The sequence below is a fragment of the Mesoplodon densirostris genome, chromosome 19, assembly GCF_025265405.1.
Source record: "Mesoplodon densirostris isolate mMesDen1 chromosome 19, mMesDen1 primary haplotype, whole genome shotgun sequence".
Classification (NCBI taxonomy): Eukaryota; Metazoa; Chordata; class Mammalia; order Artiodactyla; family Ziphiidae; genus Mesoplodon; species Mesoplodon densirostris.
Window position 1 is genome coordinate 11,167,964 of NC_082679.1, and position 11,366 is coordinate 11,179,329.

At 46.1% G+C, this 11,366-nt stretch overlaps 1 pseudogene; it reads left to right on the forward strand.

Annotated features, from left to right (window-relative positions):
* Positions 1–3,056: 3,056 nt before the first annotated feature.
* Positions 3,057–7,099, forward strand: LOC132480095 (protein FAM170A-like; annotated as a pseudogene).
* The last annotated feature ends 4,267 nt before the right edge of the window (positions 7,100–11,366 follow it).

Sequence of the window (11,366 nt, forward strand, 5' to 3'; positions counted from 1 at the left end):
GAAAAAAATAAGATCTAAAAATAGTCACAAGAGCTATATAAATTATTTAGAGCTAAGCATACGTAGAAGGAAACAGAACTAATAAACTGAGTACGACCAGTTAAACTCCGCCCAACCCAAGGTTAGGAAAAGACTGTTGTTACTTTATGAGAACAGACCCTCTTCTTAAGGAGCAGATCAATAAGTGAGAGTGAATCAAAGAAACACAGCATTTGAAAAGTCAGCTAGTCCAAGCCTCTTGACTGCACATACAGAAGCTGAAGCCCAGATAGGTTGAGTTACTTGGTAAAGGGCCCAATGTCCTGACTCAAGGACTAACATTTTTCACTCATTCGTAAGACACAATCAAATTCAGTACCTTGGAAAGAGATGGGAAAACAATGAAGAAATCAATTATATAGGTCCTCATCTTTAAGTACAGAAATAGCCGTGACAAAATTACATGTATTGAGGGAAAATTGAAGTGCAGAGTTGAAAATGTCAATAATCCACAGGGAAACTGGAGACCATTTAAAATATTCATATTAAATCTCTCTAGAAAAGACATTAAAAGATCTCCAGAAGAAGTAAAGCTGTCACTGTTTGCTGATGACATGATACTCTACATAGAGAATCCTAAAGATGCTACCAGAAAACTACTAGAGCTAATCAATGAATTTGGTAAAGTAGCAGGATACAAAATTAATGCACAGAAATCTCTGGCATTCCTGTACACTAATGATGAAAAATCTGAAAATGAAATCAAGAAAACACTCCCATTTACCATTGCAACAAAAAGAATAAACTCTCTAGGAATAAACCTACCTGAGGAGACAAAAGACCTGTATGCAGAGAATTATAAGAAATTAAAGATGATACAAATAGATGGAGAGATATACCATGCTCCTGGATTGGAAGAATCAATCTTGTGAAAATGACTCTACTACCCAAAGCAATCTACAGATTCAATGCAATCCCTATCAAACTACCACTGGCATTTTTCACAGAACTAGAACAAAAAATTTCAAAATTTGTTTGGAGAAACAAAAGACCCCGAATAGCCAAAGCAATCTTGAGAACGAAAAACGGAGCTGGAGGAATCACGCTCCCGGACTTCAGACTATACTACAAAGCTACAGTAATCAAGCCAGTGTGGTACGGGCACAAAAACAGAAAGATAGATCAATGGAACAGGATAGAAAGCCCAGAGATAAACCCACGCACATATGGTCAACTTATCTTTGATAAAGGAGGCAGGAATGTACAGTGGAGAAAGGACAGCGTCTTCAATAAGTGGTGCTGGGAAAACTGGACAGGGACATGTAAAAGTATGAGATTAGATCATTCCCTAACACCATACACAAAAATAAGCTCAAAATGGATTAAAGACCTAAATGTAAGGCCAGAAACTATCAAACTCTTAGAGGAAAACATAGGCAGAACACTCTATGACATAAATCACAGCAAGATCCTTTTGGACCCACCTCCTAGAGAAATAGAAATAAAAACAAAGATAAACAAATGGGACCCAATGAAACTTCAAAGCTTTTGCACAGCAAAGGAAACCATAAACAAGACCAAAGGACAACCCTCAGAATGGGAGAAAATATTTGCAAATGAAGCAACTGACAAAGGATTAATCTCCAAAATTTATAAACAGCTCATGCAGCTCAATAGCTAAAAAACAAAAAACCCAATCCAAAAATGGGCACAAGACTTAAATAGGCATTTCTCCAAAGAAGATATACAGACTGCCAACAAACACATGAAAGAATGCTCAACATCATTAATCATTAGAGAAATGCAAATCAAAACTACAATGAGATATCATCTCACACCAGTCAGAATGGCCATCATCAAGAAATCTAGAAACAATAAATACTGGAGAGGGTGTGGAGAAAAGGGAACACTCTTGCACTGCTGGTGGGAATGTGAATTGGTACAGCCACTATGGAGAACAGTATGGAGGTTCCTTAAAAAACTAAAAATAGAACTACCATGTGACCCAGCAATCCCACTACTAGGCATATACCCTGAGAAAACCATAATTCAAAAAGAGACATGTACCAAAATGTTCATTGCAGCTCTATTCACAATAGCCCGGAGCTGGAAACAACCTAAGTGTCCATCATCGGATGAATGGATAAAGAAGATGTGGCACACATATACAATGGAATATTGCTCAGCCATAAAAAGAAGCGAAACTGAGCTATTTGTAATGAGGTGAACAGACCTAGAGTCTGTCATACAGAGTGAAGTAAGTCAGAAAGAGAAAGACAAATACCGTATGCTAACACATATATATGGAATTTAAAACAAAATGTCATGAAGAACCTAGGGGTAAAACGGGAATAAAGACACAGACCTACTTGAGAATGGACTTGAGGATATGGGGAGGGGGAAGGGTAAGCTGTGACAAAACGAAAGAGAGGCATGGACATATATACACTACCAAACATAAGGTAGATAGTGGGAAGCAGCTGCAGAGCACAGGGAGATCAGCTCGGTGCTTTGTGACCGCCTGGAGGGGTGGGATGGGGAGGGTGGCAGGGAGGGAGATGCATGAGGGAAGGGATGTGGGAACAGATGTATATGTATGACTGATTCACTTTGTTATAAAGCAGAAACCAAAAAAAAAAAGTTCTCCAATGAAAATGTTAATTTTATAATAGACATGGTATGATACAATTTATAATAGATATGGTATGAACCTTTCCCTTTCACGGGAAAGGTTCGGCTGGGTAAAAGGAATTGTTCTTGAAAATGGGGCCTGTGCTATTGCAGACACTGTGCTCAACCTAGGTCCACCGAATGCTCTGATGTCATCACTGAGGTCACAGAATTCCGCTGTGCGCCTGGCAACCTTGCAAACATAACAGCCCTGGTGAGCACTAGGCAGTCCTGCTGGTTCACTAAGTGGTACAAGTTTTTCAGCCATTTAGGAGACTTGACTATTTTTATTTGTATTGAATCATTTCAACGGATTGCCCAAGAGCCAACAAGGGCCAACCTGTAGGGAAGAGGAGGAGTTGGACATCTCTTGAGGCAACTTCTAAGGGAGACTTCTAGTTGGTACGATGGAACGGCGACAAAAGAGGAAACATCTGGAAAATGAAGAGTCCCAGGAAACTGCCGAGAACAGAGGAGGTATGTGGGGGGCAACTTGTCTGGGGCACATGGGTTCCTGCCAAACTGAACCTTCTCTAGGAAGCGGGGGACTGAGAACGTGTCACCTGTGAAGCAGGGAGCGAGAGACCTTGTCTCACTGATGCTGCCGTATCCATCCGGAGGGTCCCTGTGGTGTGAGATGGCACAGAACGGCCAGATGCCCCCTGGGAGATGGGGGAGGTCAGCTCCGCTGGTCTGAGGACTCTCTCCTGGGGCAGCCGGGCCTGGAGCTTTGTCGGACTCATAGCAGGCTGCATCCTGCTTGCACAGACCTAGAGGTGCAGCTTTTCTCAGTCCCCGATTTCTCTCTTATTCTCTTGGATCTTTCCCTGGGCTCATGAGGTGGGGGATGTGAAGGATGCAAGGATGCTGAGAGAGACCCAGGAGTTGCTTGGCCTCTTTTACCAAAGTGGAAAGAGAAGCCCCATGAGTTGAAGGCCCTGTTGAAAAATATCTTGACAAGTGGAATGCACTTCGAAAGAAGATTGTTTGTCTAGGGATGGTGTCATATGGAAAGCAAGGAGGTTTTATTCCTTCAACAGGAAGAATTTCCCAAAGGAGATCAAGGGAAGGGAAGGGTTTTCCAGAGACTGAGACCGCGTGGGCGGGGGTGAGAAATGGCCTCAGGGTCCTGCGGGGAGCTCTGAGAGCCACGGGCCACGGGGTGCCTGCGTGCATTAAATGTAGGCGAGTAGCTTGCCCTGGGAGAGGGGTGGTCACCCCAGAGCTCCAGCTAGAGGCCTCTGCCCCAGATTAGAGCCCAGTAGCTCCTACCAGGCCCAGGGCCCTGGAGACTGTAGGATGGGCCCTGGGAATGGAGCTCTAGACAGCAGGCAGATTTTCAGGCAGTGGCTGGGACAGGCTGGGGGAGGCAATGACCGCCCCTGACCATTCAGAATATTTTTCTCTATGTTCCTCTGTGTGTGTGTGTGTGTGTGTGTGTGTCTGTGTGTTTGTGGTATTGCAGAGAAGAGCGGGATGAATGGGGGTAGAGTGCTTACCAGATAGAAAGTCTGCATGGTAAAGTTCTTGTCAACCTGCCTGGACCTGGCTGACACTCGGTGTACGTAAGAGTGTATACAGAATTCTTGTTAGGGGTGTTTTATGAGACAGTAACTCATACACCCATGTACACTCTGATACAGCAAAAATATCACACACCCCACATATAACTTCCTTATTAAACCACACACAGCACATGGAGGTATATACACGCATCCCTCTTGTACTACGTTCTCATACAACCCACCTGTATCACAATCCTTTCCTCCAACACCAAACGCTGGAGATGAGATATGTATATAGACACACACACTATCTATATATGACACACACACACACACACACACACACACTATATATATATGTATCGCCTCAACTCTCGCACAAACACAGCTAACTTCAGCCATCTCTAAATACCTCTATAAAAACCAGTCACGTGTCATACACACCACACTTACAACACATTCTTGAGTAATGCCATACCCGCTTTGTACAAACCACAGTAAACCACAGTCTCACTAACCCATGTCAGGGTTGCCAGAGAAAATATGGGCTATCCAGTTCAATTTGAATTCCACATAAACAACAAGTGATGTTTCAGTATCAGGATGTCCCAAATATTGTATGGGCCCTACTTACACTCAAAATAAGTAAGACCAAATACTGCATGGGAATACTTACACTAAAAAATTATTCTGGGTTTATCTGAAACTGAAATTTAACTGGGTGCCCTGTATTTTTGTTCACTAAGTCTGGCAACCCTTATAAACTTACCACCAGCTGATGTATTATATATTTATTGGAGTTTTGTTTAGTGTGTGTCTTCCCCTACTAGAATGTGCAGCATTACCAGAGACTACAACAATGGAAGAGTGCCGGATACACAGGAGTAGCTGCTCACTGGATCTTGGTGAATGAATGAATGAACACACACCATAAATACAAGCCACACCATGGAATGAGGAAAAGTTACATGTCCCAGAATTCCTGACTTGTGAACAGAAACCATGCACACAAAGGCCACAGACACAGATAGGCACATCTGCACTGTGCTCCCCACGCCAACCCCACACTCACCACAGACATAACTGATACACATCACTCACTCTTCCCACACACTCACAGTCACCACCGAGGCCTACATTACCAACAAGACAGTGAGAGAATAAGTATTGACTGGAATTAAATCCTGGAGTATCCACTGGGAACCACACTCTCAACTGTGTGTATTCACTGCACCTGACACGTGTCACACACTCAGTAAACATTTGTGGACAGAGGACTGATGAACCCACCCTGAGCCTTTCATTCCTCCCTCAGGAATCTCGAAGTCACAAGAGGATCCCCCTCGGCTTGGATCCACTGTGGTGGCCCAAGGCTGCAGCCCAGGGGCAGGGGAGGTCTCCTCTGCCTCTAAATACTTCTTCTGTACTTCTACTCCGTGCAAGCTCATCTACGCTGGTAAGGGCGCGGGGCTCCTCAGGTGAGGGGGTGCTTGGCTGTGAGGCAGGAGGCACACAGATCCCAGGGAGGCTGAGAGGAAATCCAGGGTCATCAGAGGTGATGAGGGCTCTGTGGAAGAGCCTGGGCAGGATGGCTGAGCTGTTACGAGGGCGTGGATGCCAGCTGAGTCTGGGTGTGTGGGTGTGTGAATACTGCTACTACCATGGTGGGGAAGTCAAGGAGCAGGGGCCGGAAAGGTCTGGGCTTGAGGTGGAGGGAAGAGGGACCGGATTAAGCATCTTCAGAGGAAAATGGAGGCTTTGTCTTTGCCTTTGCTTCCAGAGAAGGACAGAGTTCTGCATCATAGACCTCCAGGCTCAGAGCAGGACCATCCAGCTCAGGTCCACACAGCTCACACATCCATGCGCCCTCCAGGCACAGCCCTTCTCAGTGCACACATAAACCCCAAGCACGTGATCCACAATGCTCCTCTCCTGCACCACGGCCCCATGCCACAAGGAATGCACCACCGATATTCCCAAACTCACACTCCTCGTCGTACACGCATCCAGCCGCATCCCTCACATTCCACAGCCCTCACCACCATACTCCACACCCCTGTATACAGACACTGCTCCAGTATCCCCCCCACGCACATGAAAAGCCCACAGATGACACCAGATACACCACTCCGTCCTACGGCTAACAGACACCAAGCTCACGACATAGCTATGTCATGCAAATGTCCCTCTCTCGTCTACCACACCTGCTCCCTCAGCTTCCGGCATGGCCCATGCATGTTATTATGTTCTTAATTTCCTTTTTCAGGAATCCGGAGATTTCATCGAGACACTGCCCAGCCCCTAGTCCAGGATCAGGAAGAAGGAGAGACTGCTTCCCCATCATACTGTGTCTCCTCCTCACCCTCTTCACCCTGTAAGAACTATCTGCACCCAGACAAGGAGGAAAGGGGCATGAAAATATACTACATGCAGGTACAAGTGAACAAGGGTGTCGCTGTCTCCTGGAAGACAAAGAAACCCTTGGAGTTGCCTGAAAAGCAGCTGAGGATAGAAGAAGTGACCCTTCCTGAGGATGTGTGCGCAGTAGCCACTGACCCCTCTTCTGATGTGTCCACCGAAAGCCTCCTGTCTGACAGTGAGCCCACTGGGGAGGAGAAAGAGTATGAGGAAAGGGCAGAGCCAGGCAGCCCATCAGGGTCACCTGCCGTCGAGGAGAGACCCAGCGCCAAGACAGCGGACTGGATGGTGACCATGGAGACCGGCTTCAGGTGCATGGCTTGCTGCCGGGTCTTCCCCACCTTGGAGATCCTCCAACAGCACGTGAAGTTCGGCGTCCTGGAGGGCTTCAGCTGCCGTGTCTTTCATCTCACCATGGCCAAGCTGATGGGCAATGTGGAATCCAGAGCACCCCCGAGGAAGAGGAGGAGGAGGAGGAGGAGGAAGAGAAGCAAGAAGAAAAGGAGAATGAGGGAGAGCAGCCCACGGGGGAAGGCCCCAGCCCGAAGAGACCCCGCAGGTAGGGTCTTTTCTCTCTTTTCATTTCCACACAGCAACTGAGATTCATGGGACAGAAGTCCTGGAAGACGGTGTGGCCGTCCCTTGGAAGAGGTAAGGCTTGAGGCTGGCAGTCTTCTGAGCCTATGTCACGAGGGCCCAGAGGAGTCTAAGGGAAGGGGCCGCACACATGTGCTGGTTGACCTAATGGCTCTGCAGTTGCATCAGCTTGGGACACACCCAGCACTACCAAAGGAACTGAGCTCTGTTGACTTAATCAAGAAGGTGGAGCCTTTTCCTAGGAGTTTTCTCAGGGTCTGCACGATGGACCTCAACTCTTAGAGGACGTACTCCCAGCAGCTCCTTCTCGGCAGAGAGAGCCAGGAGTGGTCTGAAGAGAGGACAGGGGCCCTTGCAGGACCAGAACTTTGAGGTCTGAGAGCCTGGGGCCTGAGCCGAGATCTCACCCTGACCACTGGACCTAGCCTTCTGTGACAAAGGGGAATATGAAAGAGAGTCACGTGGCAATGAGGTCCCCCGAGATATGGCAATGTTCCAGAACCTCCGTTGCGTGGTCGTTGATCTGGAGCCAAGCTCCCTGTGGTGTGTGTGGCTCTGAGCATTAAGGCGACGCTGGAGGGTGACCCTGACCAGCAGAGCCTGGAGAGCTGCTCGTCTCTTCCTGTTCTACCTCATTTGCTTTATCCCTTCCAGGGAGAAGAAAGGACCCTCGGGAGAGTAGCAGACAGAATGCCGTGGTCTGAAGGAGGATGAAGGGACCGGCACTCAGTCTAACATCATATGACCATAGAAACGTCCTATGCAATAAAGGGCATTTTCCAAACCTTTCCTGAGGTTTTATTTAATTACATTGTTCTATCTATGCATCTATCTGTCATCTACATCTGTATCTTTCAAGGTTTGTGAACAAGCTTTCACATAAGCACTAGAGATGTCCGCCAGCATTTTCCAGAAGAGGCCTGCAAATTGCTGGGGACTCCTCACAAATAGGCAATGGCCACAACCCCTGCCACACAGACTATGCGCGTGGCCCTCCTGACGTACTCCCACTCTCTCTCTGAATTTCCCGAGGTCTCAGATGAGGGTACTGGCTGGAGGCAATGATCACGTGCAGGCTGAATCTTCTCCAGATTCTGATGCTCTTCCTGGGCATATCGTCCTCAAGCACAGTCTCCATGTCCCTGGCCACACTGATCTCTCTCCTTCAGTCCTTCCCTCCCTCCCTCTCCTGCCTCCCAGTGCAGAGAATACTTTTTGACATTTGAGACGACATTTATCTTTTGTTCACAGAATTCTCACCTGTTCTACTGTGGCCTCCGTTGTGAACATTCCAAAGCTGAGAATTTTCTTTTTTTCTCCCTCATTTCTGCTGAGTCTTTACCTTCCTAATGCAGTGAACTCAGAGTGCCTAGCTGACTGGATGGGGAAAAAAATCCAGGGAGCAAAGAAAAATAATAAAAGAATATATCAGTTAATTTTTCATAGTGTTATCCAACTACATATTTTTAAAATTTTGGAATAATATTAGGAATCTTCTCTTTATAAAAAACTGAATTCTTGGGCTTCCCTGGTGGAGCAGTGGTTAAGAATATGCCTGCGAATGCAGGGGACATGGGTTCGAGCCCTGGTCTGGGAAGATCCCACGTGCCACGGAGTAACTAAGCCCACGCGCCACAACTACTGAGCCTGCGCTCTAGAGCCCGTGTGCCACATCTACCGAGCCCACGTGCCACAACTACGGGAGCCTGCCTGCCTAGAGCCCATGCTCCGCAACAAGAGAAGCCACTGCAATGAGAAGCCCGTGCACCACAGCCAAGAGTAGCCCCCGCTCACTGCAACTAGAGAACGCCCGCTAGCAGCAACAAAGACCCAATGCAGCCCAAAATCAATTAATTAATTTTAAAATACTGAATTAGTTTCAAGGGTACAATGTACAAAAGCACAATAAAAGCCCCCCTTCATAACCCCCCAACCCCACTCTCAAGATGGAATAGATAGGCTGTGATACAATTTAGAGTCGTAGTCCTACTACTACTCCCACCACATCCGAGATCCTCTGAGCCAGGTGCAGCAGCTTCCTTTCACAATGCTAGGACCCGCCCACAAGACAGATGATAATCCCTTTGGACATTTCAAGGAGCGGCACCAAGGGAACAGTACCTGGGAAATGCCACTGACAGCTCAGAATATCCATGGCATTTCTAGAGCCTCGGCACTGCTCTCGCTCTGGGAATGAAGGTCCAAAAAGCACATCGGAGAATGTTCATAGTTGTAAACAAGCTCCACCTTTGAAACACAATCTACATAGAACCACATATACAAGCCTGCACAATGGATGAAGCCAAGGTCTCCTCCATGATTTCCCTTCTGACCACCTTATTGTCTCCTCAACCATAAAAGGTGAACTTGAAACTCAGGACCTTGCCTTGTCACCAGAAACATCCAAGCTTGGATCAGTCTTTCTAAGACCAGATACTTGCTCTCTGAACTATTAGAGACTTGTCACATACACAGAAGTAGAACAGGATTATTTCTATCTACCTGGGGACCTGGAGTCTTTCACATTGCTCCTGTTCAAACTCTCAGAACAGCAAAACTTTACCTACAAAGGGTTCAAGCTATGACACTCCCAATTTCCACACACCTCCTCATCTCTTGTGAGTCACATGCAGCCAATTCCAGGAATTGGAAACATGGTTGTGAGGAGGAAACTGACTTTGGGGCTCCCCTTGGATATGGTCTTCCAGACTTACCCAAAGGCCATTAAGAGGAAGGTTTACCCCACCTCGGGGAAACCCGAGGCAGTACGTGCAGTACTTGCTGGCCATGGCTTCTGAGCTACATCCAAGAAGAATTTCATCCTGTACCTCGATCTGCTGAAGCCATTTCTGACTGTCCGAGAGCCAGCATGTACCGCTCCTCAACTGCCTCCATTGTGGACCATCAGTAGGGCTGGCAGATTTAGTAAATAAAAATACAGGATACCCAGTTAAACTTGAACTTCACATGAATAATAAGTCATTATTTTTACTATAAGTAGATCCTATGTACTATTTGGGGCCTACTTATCTTCAAAATGTACTCGTTGTTTTTCTGACATTCATATTTAACTAAACAGCCTATATTTTATCTGTCAACCCTACTCAGCAGAAATGATGGAGGCTTATAGAGATCCAGGAGACGCCTCAGCGCCTCCTCAGCTTTTATTTCTACGTCCTGGACAGCGAGCACGAACCTTCCACTCCCAGTCATTGGCTAGAATGGAGGATATTCTCTGTTTTAGAGCTTTTTCTACTTGTCATTGTTATTATCTTCCTTATTTTAAAGAGAGGTTTATTTTTTTCCAAACTTAATAGCTCATCCAAAAGTATTTCAAAGTTCATTAGACAAGGGAAAAACAACATGGTTCTGAAAAGTGAAGGAAACCGCCTGGTGTTTAGTAAAGAAGTAGTAGGGAGATTGAAAAAGCCAAACTTAATAAGCAAATCTCTCCAAGGGTATTTTCAGAGCTTGATACCCTCCCACACCCTGAAAATATTATTACATCAAGAATGTAGAACTGCTAACCAAATGTAAGGCTCCCATATGATTCTATCAAACTCAGGATGCTTCTTTACTAAGCAGTGAGCACACTTGCTGCCCCAGGGACCTTGGCAGTTGCAACATAGGGCTCTTCCCTTTGGGATGGAAACAGCAAGTTTTCCTGTGGTCTACACGCTGGCCCCAAAAATACTACACTCCCAATACTTGTCAACTTTAAGTCTTTTTCTACATAGCTCCATTTTCCTGTTACTATCTGGACTACATCCTAGACTTGACATTACATAAATTGCATTCAAGAAGCTATTTTTAAAAGTTGGTAGGAAACCTTCAATCTATAGCTTGCAGTCCCTGGCTTACTTTCATCCAGGTGCATAAGGGTTTTCAAAAGTAGTCAGGTTAGTTACCCCGTATCACAGCCCCACGCTTGTGTCACAGATATAAAAATGGAACATGATATTTAAGGTTTTAGTTGCCAAATCATCAAGCCTCCCAGACAGAGGCAATAGAGCAAAATGATTACAGAGGCATGGATTTTGATTTGCTCCAGTGTCTTGGGCAAGTCACTTGGCCTCTGTATTTATTTGTACTTATCTGCACTTATCTGTCACTTGGGGGTTATAATTGTACCTGGTCCATGGGTACGTTGTACAAAAGATCTGTAAAGTAGTTACAAGAAACCGACACAGAGTAAGC